Source organism: Oryx dammah, unplaced genomic scaffold (genome assembly GCF_014754425.2).
Source record: "Oryx dammah isolate SB20612 unplaced genomic scaffold, SCBI_Odam_1.1 HiC_scaffold_28, whole genome shotgun sequence".
Taxonomy (NCBI): Eukaryota; Metazoa; Chordata; class Mammalia; order Artiodactyla; family Bovidae; genus Oryx; species Oryx dammah.
The window spans coordinates 117326914-117342682 of NW_024070212.1; positions in this window are offsets into that span (position 1 = coordinate 117326914).

Consider the following 15769-nt stretch of genomic DNA (forward strand, 5'->3'; position numbering starts at 1 on the left):
CACCAGCTCCTGGAGTTAACTCAGGTCTGTTCAGATTCTCTATTTCTTTGTGATTTAGGCTCACTAGGTTTTGAGTTTCTAGGAATTGTTGCATTTCATCCAGGTTTTCCAATTTGTTACTGTTCATTTGTTCATAGCATGCTCTTATAATCCCTTTTATTCGTACAGAATCAGTAGGAATGTCTCCATTTTCATTTTTTATTTTTGTAATTTGAGTCCTCCCTCTTTTTCAATTCATCCAGCTAGCTAAAAATTGCCTATTTTTTAAGCTCTGAAAGGAACCAACCTTTAATTTTATTAATTTCCTCTATATTTTTCTATCTGTGATTTCATTGATCTCTGCTATAACCTTTATTATCATCTTACTGCTATTAGCTTTGGTTTGGTTTATTTTTCCCCTAGTTCTTCACATTGTAAAGTTAGATTTTTGATTTGAGGTCTTTCTTGTTTTTTCCCAATTGAATTGGGATGTTACCGGCGGAAACATTGTGTCAGTTTAAGGTGTACAACTGGACATGGAACAACAGACTGGTTCCAAATAGGAAAAGGAGTCCGTCAAGACTGTGTATTGTCACCCTGCTTATTTAACTTCTATGCAGAGTACATCATGAGAAACGCTGGGCTGGATGAAGCACAAGCTGGAATCAAGATTGCCGGGAGAAATAGCAATAACCTCAGATATGCAGATGACACCACCCTTATAGCAGAAAGTGAAGAAGAACTAAAGAGCCTCTTGATGAAAGTGAAAGAGGAGAGTGAAAAAGTTGGCTTAAAGCTCAACATTCAGAAAATTAAGATCACGGCATCTGGTCCCATCACTTCCTAGGAAATAGATGCAGAAACAGTGGAAACAGTGGCTGACTTTATTTTTCTGGGCTCCAAAATCACTGCGGATGGTGATTGCAGCCATGAAATTAAAAGATGCTTGCTCCTTGGAAGTAAAGCTATGACCAACCTACACAGCATATTAAAAAGCAGAGACGTTACTTTGCCAGCAAATGTCCATCTAGTCAAGGCTATAGTTTCTCCAGTGGTCATGTATGGATATGAGAGTTGGACTATACAGAAAGCTGAGTGCCTAAGAACTGATGCTTTTGAACTGTGGTGTTGGAGAAGACTCTTGAGAGTCCCTTGGACTACAAGGAGATCCAACCAGTCCATCCTAAAGGAAATCAGTCCTGAATATTCATTGAAAGGACTGATGTTGAAGTTGAATACTTTGGCCACCTGATGCGAAGAGCTGAGTCATTTGAAAAGACCCTGATGTTGGGAAAGATTGAGGCAGGAGGAAAAGGGGACGACAGAAGATGAGATGGTTGGATGGCATCACCGACACAATGGACATGGGTTTGGGTGGACTCCGGGAGTTGGTGATGGACAGGGGGGCCTGGCGTGCTGCGGTGCATGGGGTCGCAAAGAGTCAGACACAACTGAGCAACTGAACTGAACTGAACTGAACTGAACTGAACTGAAGATGTACAACATAATGATTTGACATATGCAAGTAATGAGAAATGACTGTCACACATTTAGTTAACCTCCTTCTCCTCACAGAGCCACAATTTTTTTTTTCTTGTGATGAGAACTTTTTCACATCTACTGGCTTGTGTGCTCAGTTGCTTCTGTTGTGTCCAACTCTTTGCGACCCCGTGGACTGTAGCCCACCAGGCCCCTCTGTCCGTGGGATTCTCCTGGCAAGAATACTGGAGTGGGTTGCCATTTCCTTCTCCAGGGGATCTTCCCAACCCACGTCTCCCACACTGCAGGTGGATTTTGACCACTGAGCCCCAGGGAAGCCCTTCTGCAGTCTTGGTGACTTTCAAGCATACACCGTGGAAGTGTTAAGTACAATCACTCACCGTGCAGTGCCCGACACTTCCAGAGCTTATTTATCTTGTAACTGGAAGTTTGTGCTTTGTGACCACTCTCATCATGCTCTCCAGCTCCCACCTCAGACCTTTGGCAACCACCACTCCTTGTGTCTAGGAGTTCAGATTTTTTTAGATTCCGTATGTAAAGGAGATCATACAGTCTTCACCTCTCTCTGCCTGATGTATTTCAGCCAGCATAACTCCCTCTAAGCCCATCCATATCATTGCATATGACAGTGTCTCCTTCTTCTATGGCTATATAATATTCGCTAAGTACACGCTTTTATCCAGTTGTCACTGGACGGCCACTGAGGTTGTTTCCGTGTCTTGGCTATTGTAACTAATGCTGCAGTAAACGTGGGGCGGAGGGTGCAGATATCTCCAGTGCAGTGACTTTGTTTCCTTTGGATATATCGCAGAAGCGGAACTGCTGGATCATAGGTAGCCCTGTTTTTAGTTCGAGGGGAAACCTCCACAGTGTTTTCCATAGTGGCTACACCAGTTTGTGTTCCCACCAACGATGTGTAAGGATTCCCTTTTCTCTACATCCTTGCCAGCGCTTACCTCCTCTCTGGCTCGTGATAACCTTTCTAAGGTGATGGCTCATTATGTTTCTTTGCATTTGTCCGAGGATAGTGACGCTGGGATCTGTCTTTTAACACAAGCATTTATGGCTATAAATGTCCCCGTTAGCACTGCTTTTGCTGCATCCTGTAAGCTTTTGCATGCCAGGCTTTCATTTTCTTCCATCTTTGAGTACTTTCTCGTTTCACTTGCGATTTCCTTTTTTGGATCTACTGGTTGTTTAAGTCTGAGTTGTTTAATTCCCACAATTTGTGGATGTTCCCGTCGACCTTCTGTTATTGATTCTAACTTCATCCCATCGTGGTCAGAGACGATGGTTTGTATAATGTCCATCTTTTAAAACCTACTGATTCTTAATTTGTGGCCTGACGGATGGTTTACCCTGGAAAGCGTCCCGTGAGCACTTGAGAAGAACGCGAATGCTGTTGTTGTTGGGTGGAGTGTTCTGTGTATGTCTGTCAGAGCTGCTTAGGTCCTTGTTAAGTCCTCTATTTCCTTACAAATCTTCTGTCCAGCTGTCCTATCCGTTATTGAGAGTGAGATGGTGAAGTGTGCAGCTACTATTGTATAACTGTCTATCTCTTCCTTCAGTGCTGATAGTTTTTGCATCTGACGTTTTATGGTCAGTCGGGAGCACAAGTGTTGATGAGTGTTGAATCTTCCTTCCTTACGGAGCTTTTGCTAACGTGTATTGTCCTTCTTCGTCTCTTGCAGTATTTGTGGTTCAGGGTTTAGAGACTGGCACTGGCATGACCACCCCTGCCCTCTGTCGGCTGCTGCTTGCACAGAATACCTTTCTCCATCCTTTTCCATTTTATTAATATTTGTGTCATTAGTCCTCAAGTGAGTCTCGTGTAGACAGCATATAGTCAAATCATGACTTTTTATTCATTCTGCCAGTCTCTGTGTTTTGGTTGGAGAGTTTAACCCATTTACGTGTAAAGCAATTATTGATAAAGAGGGACTTACTTTTGTCATTTTTCTATTTGCTTTCCACCTGACTTGGCGCTTTTTTTCCAGCCCATTTCCTGCCTGTGTGTGGTTGTGTTTTGTACTGAAACATTTCCATGGCCCCCTCATTTCTGAATGTTGCATTCTCAGCTCTGGCTTTGGCAGAACGTCATCCTTGAAGGGATCTCGGTGGGCAGGCGCACACAGGTCACAGAGAGCGGACTGTGTTACCTGTGAGTAACACCCAGGGTCTCGGACACTCCACTAAGGGCTCTGCATCAGTGGTGGCTTAATAGCCGAATGGACGCATTGTGTGATCAGGGAGTCTCACAGCACCAAAGTGCATACACCAGCCCCAAAGCTGCAAAGAGTCCAGTGAGCACACTGCCCCTTCCTATCACAACTGGCAGAATAATGCCTCCCACCAAGATGTGCACACCCCAGTCCCCAGAACCCTTGACTGTGTGACCGTCTGCATCAAAAGACTTGGCAGATGTGATCTAAGGGAAGGATCAGGAGAGCTGGATTATGAGGATGGGCCCAGTGTCGTCTCCAGGATCTTTCCAAGGGAAGGTGGGAAGTGGTGGGGGGGTCGGAGTCAGAAACGGAAGCCGGGGTGAGAAGGGGAGATGACGAAGCCGTGCCAGGGGCTTTGAAGACGACGGAGGCGGCCACAAGCCAAGGAACACAGGCGCCTCCAGAGGCCGGAAAAGGCGAGGGAGCGGCTTCTCCCCCGGCACCTACAGGAGGAAGGCCGCGCTGGAGACACCTTGCTTTGAGGACTTCTGACTTCAGAACTATAAGGCGATACACTTGCGCTGTTTGAGGTCACTGCGCTTGTGCCCACCTGTTACAGCAGCCACGGGAAACCTCTGCGTGAGGAGCGTCCTGCAGGTCACCTGACGGTGATGGTGACGGTGCCGAAGGAAAACCGGAGCCCTGAGGGCTCGAAAACTCTGCCGGCGGTGGAACCGCGGTGTCTCTTGGCTGCATTTCACGTGAGCACACGGTAACGAGAACTAGGTGGCACTGGGAGCTTCCGCATCTGCTGAGCCTCCGAGTGTGCAAGCTTCCTGCCCCTGGTACGGCCACATCTGTGCTGAATTACCTTCGTGAAAGAAAAAAAAAAGGCATGTGGGGACTGTGGCATGTTAATAGTAGCTTACAATTGAGATCGTTCCAGTCCATGCACCGCTCTGGAAAAGATGAATCGCAGCAGCACAGGGCTGGCTCTGGGGGACCATCCGTGCAGGCGGGCTCCCCCGAGCCGGCCTCGCTAGCCGCCGTGGTCCTGTCAGGCGCCTCCCACCGATGGGCCTGTGCAAACTGTTTGCGTCTTGTTAGAATCCAATCCGGCTTGGGTTTCTTTCTGCAAAGCCCTTGATGAAGACAAGCCGCGTCTGCTTCGTGTCAGCTGCTGTCTCTCTGTGTGTCTCTCCCCCACGACGTGGCCGCTCCTTTGTGGCTGAGCGCACGTGGATGGCTGCGCCCCGGACTGGGAGGCCAGAGACAGGTGGGGGCCATCCCCAGTGGGCATGTGAGGCTTAAGTGCTGAGCAGGAGCTCTGGGGGCACCAGGATGAACAGAGCAAAGAGGACTCACACTGAAATGAGACTCAAGAGGTGTTGCTCCCCTGCCTGCAGTTAAGGCGTGATTTCCAAGAGCCAAATTCTAAGTACCCTACCACCAGTAAAAGGCCTGCTTTGGGGATGAGTAATCAGGAGCTCTCGGCTCTTTAGAATAGGCTTTTTTCATTTCCCAAGGCTTCCCCCTTCCCCCACCCTGCTGGTATGCCCTTAAGAAGGGCATGTGAAGCCTGCTGGCCCCTGGCGTCCAGATGACACTGCTGGACTCGCCAGTAGCCCTGAGGAGCGACTATGGGAGGCTGCTACATAAGTGCATTCTTTGTGAAGTAGTGAGCCTACAGTCGAGGCAGGCATGCAAACAAAGGTGGGACACCCACACAGAACTGGCGGAGGCAGTGCAGGGTTGGTGGGCTGGAGACTCTGGCCACGTTCAGATGATGTGCATGGCCCCGTCTTGGCCTCTTGCCGGCAGGCAGCCTTCTCCACCTGAGCGCCACCATCCGGCTTCGTGCTGCAAGTGGCTGGGGCAAGCGTGTAACCAGGTCGCTGCGAGCTCAGCATCTTAATTCGGCATGACTTGAAGCCAGACCCCCCTTCCTGACAAGACTCAGAAATCACCCAGAGAACGGTTAACGTTTGTCTTCTCAGCGAAATTCATGCCCTTGCTTTACGACGGCTTGGAAAATTCGTGACAGCTCCTTTCTGCTCTCAAGACAGGAAGGTTTGTACTCTTTGCATTGATCACAGGACCTGCACCGGGGTCTCTAAGCATCGCCTCTGAGACCACGTGGTTCTCCACGTGAGTCAGGGGCCACAGTTACAAGTTCCAGCTAACTTGGTAGCAGATCCCAGAGCAGGGCCACCAGGGTCCTGAGCCCCAGGCTCACACACACGTACAGGAGCCTCCCAGGGTCCAGAAGAGGGAGAAGAGACCGAGGGTCAGAGAGGCCCCGGGGTTTGCTGTGCCCCGTGTAAGGCTGTGTGCGGATGGGTCCCGGCTCTCGGTCCGGGTGCACTGGCCTCTTGGGGGGCGTCCCAGAGGCCTCAACACAGACAGCGGTGCTGCAGGGACCAGCCACGGACGGGACGGGGCCCAGGTGCCCTGGCGGAGCATCCCTGGGACAAACAGGCCTGCCAGCTTCCCCTGCAGGCAGTGCCTGCTCTCTGCATCCACCGACCTTGTGAGCACGGGATAACCAAGCACGCTCTGAGAGGGAGGCGCAGAGCCCCACCTCTGACCTTGGGCACCCCACTTGGTGGGTTACTAGCTGGAAGACTTTGGGGAATCCCTGGTGGTCCCCAACCTCAGTTTCCCCAGGTATTGCCCACTCTCCAAGGATGCGAAGCTCCCTGGCAGCTGTGAGCTGTCAGCAGTGAAGCCAGCACCGTCCCTGCCTTATGCCCGGCAAGTGTAACCACAAGCCAGGGGCTGGGGGGTGTGTGGAGGGGGCAGTGGGCTAGGCCTTCAGTGGCCAGCCTCAGCCAGCACGGGCATAAGGCTGCCCAGGTTAGAGCCGCCTGGATGGACTCTCTGAATGAGGTGGGGGGACCCCAGACGATGGGAAGGAGGCCCCCCTCCCCCGCCCCTCCCGATCCTCCCCCGGCCTCCCAGCCCTGGGCCCTGGCGGCTTTGCTGGAGCCTTAGCACAGACCCTGACTTTCTCAAGCCCAGATCAACAGCACAGCCCTCTGCCTAAGCCCAGACGCCCGTCACGTGTGGAGCCACGATGCTGCGGCCCCCAGTCCAGATCAGCGCTGCCCCAGAGGCCCAGCCCTCCCAGGACACCTCCTCCTCCACGGGGGTCCTCATGCACAGCCCCGGGCCGCGGTCAGCCTCTGCTGTGGCCTGCTTGGTGCTGTGAGCGATCCCTTGTTCTAGGAAAACTGGGGTCCCCCGAGGGCAAGCCCAGACACCCCCACTTTCCTTCCTCCCAGGGGTCCCACAAAGCCTCGGCACAGGTCAGAGGTCACTGAGATCCCTGCATGATCCTGTGGGAAGCTTCCCATCCCTGGGCTCTGTGGCTGGTCAGAGCCTCTCTCCCGAGACATTTGGGAAATGGGGTTGGGGGGCGGCGGGAAGCATGGTGTGAATCCCCCAGAACCGCTGGAGTCCTGATCTGAGGCCGACCTGTGACTCGGCAGCCCACCCCACGACCCAGGCTGCACTTGAGGGGACCCTGGGTTAGATCCAAACAGGGAACTTTCCACGCTGACTTAGAGGTCAAAGGGGAAAGGTTCTGCAAGGCCTGGAAGGGAGAGGGCAGCCAGCTGGCTCTGAGGACCGAGGAGAGATGCCCCGAATCGCCAGGACTGCATGTGAGCCCGGCAGACCCTCCCGAGGCTCCCCTCCCCGGAGGTGGGGTGGCTTTTGGAGGCAGTCACAGGTGCCGGCAGGCTGAGTGCCCAGAAGTGGCTGCCGCGGACTGGCCCTCCAGCCCTGGCCAGTGTCTCCAGGCAGCCCTCTGGCTGCAGGCGCCCCGTCCCCCGCCATCCACCTCAAGGGCCTCAGCCCGCCTGCAGCGGCAGGGGCGTGCGGCTCTGACTGTGACCTGAGGTGCGGGCCGTGGGAGCCGGACGGGCGGAATCTGGGGAGCCACCAGCACCCTCCCCGGTGTGAGCCCCGCAAACCTGAGCGGAAGTCCCGTGTCCAAGGGCGAGAGGGGCTGATCAGGAGAGGGGGCCCACATCCTGGGAGAGGGGAGCCCTCGCAGCTGAGGGAGACGAAGGCAGAGCTGCAGCCTGAGCCCGGGGCACAGGGCACCCAGGTGGGCGAGGGGCCAGGGAGCAGCCAGCAACTCGGCCCCGCTCACCTCCCTCCACCCCCGCCCCGGGCAGCCCCCACTCTACCCTCCCCGCCCCCACGGGGCTCCACCCCACCCCACCCCACCAGGGAAATGAGGCACCGAGAAAGCACACCCTCACCAGGCAGCCAGAGCCAGCAGGCGGCGTCGGGAACACCACCCACGAGCCGGGAGGGCCCTGGGCACCCAGAGCAGGACTCTGACCGGAGGGAGGCCTGGGCCGAGAACTCAGGGAACACGCTCCTGAGACGGGAGACCAGGTCGAGACAGGCACCGAGGACACCAGGAGAAGCCGGAGTAGAGTGGAAACCCGGGGAAGGTTCAGAGACAGGAACGAGACACACGGTTCAGGGTAGAGATCTGGGCCAGAGCCAGGGGCGGGGCAGGGACGCAAAGGGGAGTGCGTCTCAAGAGTCAGATAAGGAGAATGCCTTCATCGCACAGGAAGAGGAGCGGCCTCGGGTTGGAAGGGTAAACAGACGAGGCACACACGCACATTACCAAGAGGTCGGGGGCATCAAAGAGAAAGATAAAACTCTAGATGGTCTCAGAAAAGCTGTTAATCTCTGAGACAGCTGCTATCAGATGATCCAATGGCCCGGCGAAACTCTGCGAACCAGCGTTTTCAGAGATCAGAAGGGGAATCAATCAACCTAGAATTTCAAGGTCAGCTAAACCAGCACCCAAATGTGAGGTGGGGAGCCGGTGGGTGACCCCAATGTCTGCCTTGAAAACAGTGTCCCAGAAACACTGAAGAAAAAGGGAAGGAACGCAGGTGGACCACAGGCCCCCAGGTGTGCACACGGGCCCTGCAGCCAGAGGCCCAGAGAGATGGGCACAGCCTTGACCCTGGGAAGAGCTGAGGAGGCCACAGTGGGCGGGGCTGGGGGGATTCCAGGGGGAGGGGCTTGAAGGGAAACTGCTGAGACCGAGGCAGTGAAGGAAGTCAGAAACTTCCAGAAGGGTGTTTCCCTCGCTAGGACTTCTACAAATCGAATGAAAGCCACACGATATGTCCTCTGCGTCCTGTCAGTGGGAAAACGAGAAGCAAGGCTGCCCACGGCCTCAGTGCGGGGGGCGGGGGTCCGGGGACCTTTCACACCGGGGCCTGAGGTTTGATCCTGCTCCGGGGGAGCAGGGGGCGGGGCTTTGGCAGGAAATGTTAAAGGTCTTTGTAGGTTGAATTCCCTTTGCCCCATAAATTGCAGTTTTAGGAATTTCTTGTAAGCAAACCACCCGAGAATTGGGCAGAGGTGGTGTTCAAGAGTGTCCTCCGTCTCCAGCTCCTGGTGGGCAGCTATCAGCAATGGGCCCAGCCGTGGGTAGCCACCTGCAGATGCTGCTTGGCCACCAACAGGGCAGTGCTGTGGGCACAGTGGCACGGAAGGAGGAACTCACAGGGCCTGGACTCCATCTTAGGCCTGTTCATGCTGATCATGCTCGGCCACCTCTCCAATGGACTCTGGACTCTGTCAGTGACTTTGGAAATAGCAACAGAAGGATAAGACCCCCTCCAGACAGGGGAACCTTGAAGAGCGTATCTAGGTTACTCATCGCCTAAGAGAAAACATATACTATCACCCCTTCCTCCAGACAGGCCATAATTTTTTCTGTATCTATCGGAGTGTAACCTCGGGCTTATTGATTATTGGCTATTGTTTGGCTGTTTGAGCACATGAGCACATAGCTCGTGAATGATGGGGTTACTGGGATTGTATTTTCCTTGGTTTATGTACGTTTCAAGGAATTTGGGGAGGTGGGTTCAGACACGTACACATGGGGTATAACAGATTTTCACAAATGCTGGTCGGGGTCCTTGGCTAAGAGGAGACTCTGCCTTGGGCCCGCCGGTGTAATAACCTGCACTCCACTATCTGCACTGTCCTTCTGAGTGAGCTTGTCTCCCGGAACGCGTGGCTGCAACATGGACGGGCCCCCCGGCACCACACTGGTGAAACGCTAGGCCCGGAAACAGCGCGCGCAGTCGGATCCCGCTCTCACATGTGTTTGTCTGGATGCAGGGAGCAGGGAAAGGCCAGGAGGGCAATGTGCCAGGAGCCACGGCAGCAGAACTGGGAAGTGCCAAGATCAAGGCGGCATCAGCTCACGTGTCTCTGTGTCCTCTGCCTTGTTTAAAACAAGCAAACGTTGCTTTTGTAAAATGGAAAGAAGTTCTTCCTATTAAAACCTTTTTTAGAGGCCTGGAGGGCACCCTTGGCAATTTTGGCGGAGGCCTTGGCCAGATCATACTCCAAATCACTCAAGTCTGGACTCCTGGCCAGAAATTAGCCCCCACATGGGTCCAGAAGGGACCCTGAGCTGTCATCACCATCGCCCAAGAGCGGGGAAGTAGAGTCAGGAGAATGAGACCCTCCCAACAGCCACGTAAACTCAAAGACAAAGCTAAGTGTCAGCGTCCTCACTCCCAGGGAGACAAAGCCGTATTATTAGGTGAAGGAGTTTGGGGGCAACCCTCTAGCTCTCCACAGTTGTGTCCAACTCTTTGTGACCCCATGGACCGCAGCACGCCAGGCCTCCCTGTCCATCACCAACTCCCGGAGTTCACTCAGACTCATGTCCATAGAGTCATTGATGCCATCCAGCCATCTCATCCTCTGTCTTCAATGCATCCTGCCTTCAGTTTTTCCCAGCATCAGGATCTTTTCCAATGAGTCAGCTCTTCACATTAGATGGCCAAAGTATTGGAGCTTCAGCTTCAGCATCAGTCCTTCCGATCAATATTCAGGACTGACTTCCTTTAAGATGGACTGGTTTCATCTCCTTGCCGTCCAGGGACTCTCAAGAGCATCAATTCTTCAGCTGTCAGCTTTCTTTAGGGTCCCAGCTCTCACATCCATACATGACCACTGGAAAAACCATAGCTTTGACTCTCTGAACCTTTGTCAGTAAAGTGAAGTCTCTGTGTGAATTCAAAGACTTGCATCCAAAAAAATCAACCCCAAATATCTGTTGAGCCTCCGGGCCCTATGCAGAGAAGTCGGCTGGAGGGAGGGCAGAGATAGGAGAGCATCACTGGGTCCTGCCCCTCCCTCAGAAGCCAGGCCACACACAGAGGCTGGACCAGTCAGGTGGCTCCACGGAAGTCAGGCTCTTCTCGCTGGACCATCTTCAAAGAACCAGCTTTCCTATGCAGCAGTGAGGCCTTCAGAGACTGCTCACCCCACACCCCCTTTTCTGGTGGGGGAGATGAGGGCTGACTGTACACCTGCTTCCCCAGCCCATGGGGCCCTTCTGCACCACCGGCAAGAGCTGGAACGCTGCCCCGGGGACCCAGAGCTAAGTCTCTCCAGCTACCCAGCAGTGGGGCCTCGCTGGAGGACACCCAGGGCCCGTGAATAAGGAGTCAGGAGTCGGGCAGGTCTGGAGAGCATCTCCCCAGGGCCCGACAGGGTGAGGGCGGGGCCCCATCTGTCCGTCTTCCTGCAACGGCTAGGGCTCAGGCTCAGGCCTGTGGCTCTGGGTTAGATGCCTAAGCAAGCGATGCCACCCTGCCTAGCCCCCCAAAGGGTCAGAGAGGCCCGGGCAGTCATGGGGACGAAAGCCCGCCTGCCCAGCTCCCTCAGCATGTTTGCCTGTCCCAGCCGCAGTGGGGCCACAGCCCAGCTACCCTGGTACTGTCCTCAAGGGCTGTGCTCTCCCCTCGGGGCAGGACCCTCAGCCAAGCTCCCGCCCAACAGACAAGGACATGAGCCTGAGGGGCACGCGGGTCCCTGGGTGGCACAGGGCCAGCTAGAGGTTCTCAGGGTGAAGCCCTGCCAGGACTGTGCAGCCCCATTCCCTCGGGCTGTCCCCGCAGCTGGGGGCGCCCTGGGGCCCTCAACACCTCTGGTCCCCAAGGAGAGCCCAGGAGCTGCCACTGGACGCGCCCCTCCAGGGACAGCCTGGAAGGTAGTCCTGGCATCCATCCCAGGGAGGAGGCTGTTTGCAGGGGCTTCTAACCACACTCAAGGAATCACAGGTGAAATAACTCATGATTTTTAGATGCCAACTAGTAAGTGCATGAAGACCCCCTGGAGGAGCTGCTAAGAAGTGTGCAGGGGGGGCAGGCCGTGACCTTCCAGGCCCCTCCCACTGTCCTGGGGGCGCCCTGCTCTGGTTGTGCATGTGGGCGGGTGGGCTTTGTCATCGAAAGGTTTCCTGAGCCCCAGACACTTGTGTGTCTCGTGGACGCTTCTGGAAAATGAGCATTAGGCCACCCCCTCTTCAGGGGCAGCTTGGGGGGCCCCTTTGAGGCCCCTGTCTCGTGCCCATTCACCCGAGGTCCTGCCTGGTACACCAGGCCCCCCAGCTATGGCGGTGGGAACACCTAGGTCTGCAGAGCGGCCACTGCGGAAAACAGGCTGCTTCCCCACAAGTGTGTGTTTGGGGCGGGGGCCTGGGGGTCTACCCTGGTTCCCTCACCCCTCCACTCATTTATTCACTCACTCCCTCGCGCTTCCCGAGGCCCGGGGCCAAGTGCGCTTCTGCAGAACGCAGCAGGCAGCAGGTGCCGCAGCAGTGCCCAGAGACGGCAGACTGAGCGCAGGGCTCCATTAAACAACACGGGCACAGTGGCTGCGTGAGAAGCAGGTGGTGCCGGGTCGGACAGGGAGACATGACCAAGGGACCCACACCTGCCTGGGACTCCGGGCACAACTCAGCCCCCAGGAAGGGGGCTCCTAGGAGAAAAGAGAAACAGCGAGGCTCTTGGCCCACATGGGAGGCTGGCCTGGCAGAGAGGACTTGAAGGCCGTCAAGCATCTGGCTGCCCAACAAATGTGGCTGATTTCCGAGGCGGACAGAACGGCGTTTTCCCCAAAGCCAAGCCCGTCTGGAGCTCAGATGTGTCCGGAAATCACGCTACTGTCCCTGCCAGTAGCCAGGCCCTGCTGAGCCTGACTGCCCACCACGGGGACCTGGGTTTGAGGGCAGCAGGGGCCACGAGCCACTCCGTGGGCCTCCCCCCACCAAGGCTGGGCGTCCATCACACGCTAGATGAAGCGCCGGAGAACGGGACTGCGGTGACCAGCTGTCGTCCCGCCCCAACGTCTGGTGGACAGGAGGGGAGGACCCCGACCACGGTCCCCGGGGCGGGACGCACGGATGAGCCTGGGAGAAGCTGCCTCCATCTCCCCTGTGAGGCCGCTCCCCGAGCTGCTCTGTCTGTGTAAGCTTGGGGCTTCAGTGGACCTGGAAATTGATTTTCTTTTAGTCTGTGGCCCTTAGATTTCAAAAGGTCTCTTTTCAGAGGCTGGCTGGAGCACCCCACGTCCTGCCAGCCCCCATGCCTGGCTGGCGCACAAGGTGTCCTTGCCAGCACCGAGCTAATTGTGTTCCCGGACCCCGAGTCCACCGTGAACCCTCATCATGGAAGATCTCCCCGCCTGGCCCCGCTGCTTTCCGAAGAGAGACGGTGCCTCCGGTCCAGCAGGGGCGGCCTGGACCGGGGGAGTCTGGGGGAGAACAGATGCGTGTCCACGTGTGGCTGAGCCGCTCTGCGGTGCCTCTGCCACGACGTTGGTGGTCGGCTGTACTCATAAAAAGACGGTTTTTATAAAAAAGAGAAGAGGTGGTGATCACTCGGCAGGAATCCGCAGGGCAGCCCCACCCGGTCCACACCCGCATGTCCAGCTTAAGAGGCCTGGCTGGCGCCCAGCGTGGTGGTGGGCAGGGAGCTGGCAGCCTCCGCAGCCGCGGGCCCGTGAGTGGCTGGGTGCTGCGTCTCGGCCCACCCTCCCTCCCTGCGCTCCAGCCACATGCTCGATGCTCCCCGGACGCCCGCACACCTGCCACCTGCCGCCTCCACCAGACCCGACTCTGAGTCCTCTCCTACTGCCTGATGACGTCCCTCTGTCCTCCCGGCCCGACTGAGACCGGCCGCAGCGGGACAGATCACAGAGACGCTGCCCCATCCCCGGAGGCAGGGACGCCCCCGTTTTCAAGGGGGAAGTGGGCTCAGAGAGGCTGAGTGACTCTGGCAGGTTTGCCCAGCTGGTGGGCAAGGGCAGCTTCCAGCACGCCATTCCCAGGGGCTTTGCTGATCACTTCAATGGGACGTGCGTGTCCAGCCACAGCCATTCTCGGCCACGCCAGCCCAGCTCTGAACCTCCAAACCGCCCAGCACCCCAAGAGCACGTGCCCCCCTCCACGCTCTGGGCTCACGGGGGTCAGGCTGCAGGGGCATGCCTCTGGGGACACGGGTGACAGGGTTGACCTCCCCTCCCGAGCTGCCCTGCACCAGCCCTACCGCCCCTTGGTCCCCTCCTGCCAGCTCACAGCAAAGCCAGGCTCCCCGGCGAGCCAGCCTGTGGTTGGAACAGGACGGCTGGAGCCGCTCCCAAGGCTCCGGGGCTCGTCAGGCGGTAACCAGAGCGGACCCGGCTCGCCTGCGGGGCTGAGCGCAAGTCCCAGGCCAGGGAGCCAGAGGCAGGGGCGGCCGTGCTGCCGGGGGCCGTGGAGGGGCGCGCTGAGGGCTCTGCCACCCCTCTGTCAGAACCAGCAGGAACGCCAGGCCCTCTTTGCACCCCTGCCCCCTAAAGCCCCCAGGGCCACCAGCTTGGGCCTCCCGCCTCCCGGGAAACAGGGAGAGGGGCCCGGCCCTCCTGCTGATGGCCTCAGTAGAGCAGGGCCGGGGCAGAGGGGCAGCAGCTGGGGTCCCCCGGGTTCTGCCTGTGTGCCTGGTCGGGGGTCCCAGCCTCAAGGGAACCTCAGTGCCCTGCCATGTTCCCCCTCTACCCTGCGCCTCCACACGGCTGTCAGGACACCCTGCGGCGGGCGGGCAGCCCCCTCCTCACCTTCCTGACCTCACAGGGATGTCTGGGGGGCTGGGGGCTTTTGGGGAGCCGGGTAGGCGGCCCCCTGAGCCGCAGCGTCTGGGCTGCGCCTGCAGGACCTGGGTGCAGCCCACAGCCTGGCTTTGCTCTTTGTGTCTGCGGGCTCGGCTTGGCCGGAGCACAGAGGAGGCTTTCTCGCTGCGCCCTGGCTCCTGCTCTGTTCTCCCCTCCACCCTGCGGCTTGGACGGCCTGAGACGCGCGTGGCTCCAGGGCGGCCATCACCCAGCTCCCCTGCCCGGCAGAGCCGTGGAGGGCGTGGGCACCGGGGTGGTTCGGGCCCCCCCAGGGCTTGGAGAAAAGGCCCTGTCGGCAGCTCCTTGCACCCCAGCCCCTGCCCTCCTTCCCTGAGCGCTGAGTGCTGCTGGAAACCGGCTTCATCTGAGGCTCCTGAGGGCTTATTCCCCAACCAGGACCCCCACAGGCATTGGGACTCTCTCCTCCAAGACACACCACCCTCTGCAAGAGCTAGCAGCGCTGACCCAGGCCCACGGACATGCCCGCGGGCGCTGACCACTGCTGGCAGCCCAGCCCTTGGACCAGCCGGCCCCCCTCTGAGCTCCTGCGGCCCCTCTCGCAGCCGCCCAAACCCAGAACACTCCCCACCCCAAGCTGGCCACACTCTGGACCCTGCACCCCAGCCCCAAAGGGAGGTCAGCCGCTGCCAGGGCAGCCAGGCTCCCCCAACCCCCACCTCCGGCACGTCCCGCTGGGCAGACACAGCCCTCCCGGCTGCCACGGCCCTTGGAGGATCTCCAGGCCCTTCTGCCCAAACCTGGGCCTCCCGTAGCTGAAAACAAGTCGCTCCAGAAACTGCGCCCCACGCGGCTGACAGCCGCCTCTGCCCTCCCCTGGGCCTGCAGAGAAGAGCAAACCCAGACACCGCCCCCAGCCCGGTTCTCGGCAGGGAGGGCCTGGGGGAGACCTCGGCCTGAGGGGACACGGGTCTGTGTGAAAGATGCTCCTCCTGTCTGGGGGGTGAAGCTGCTTCCTCCCTGGGCTTCCCCAAGGCCACTGGGTGCCGGGGGCCCTAGGCGTCCCTCATGGACGCTGGAGCTCCTGCCGGTAGCCTCTGCCTGCCAGACTGGCCAGGAGTACAGGGCAGTGCCCTGGGGGTCAGCCGTCTCTTCCCTGGGTGGCCCAC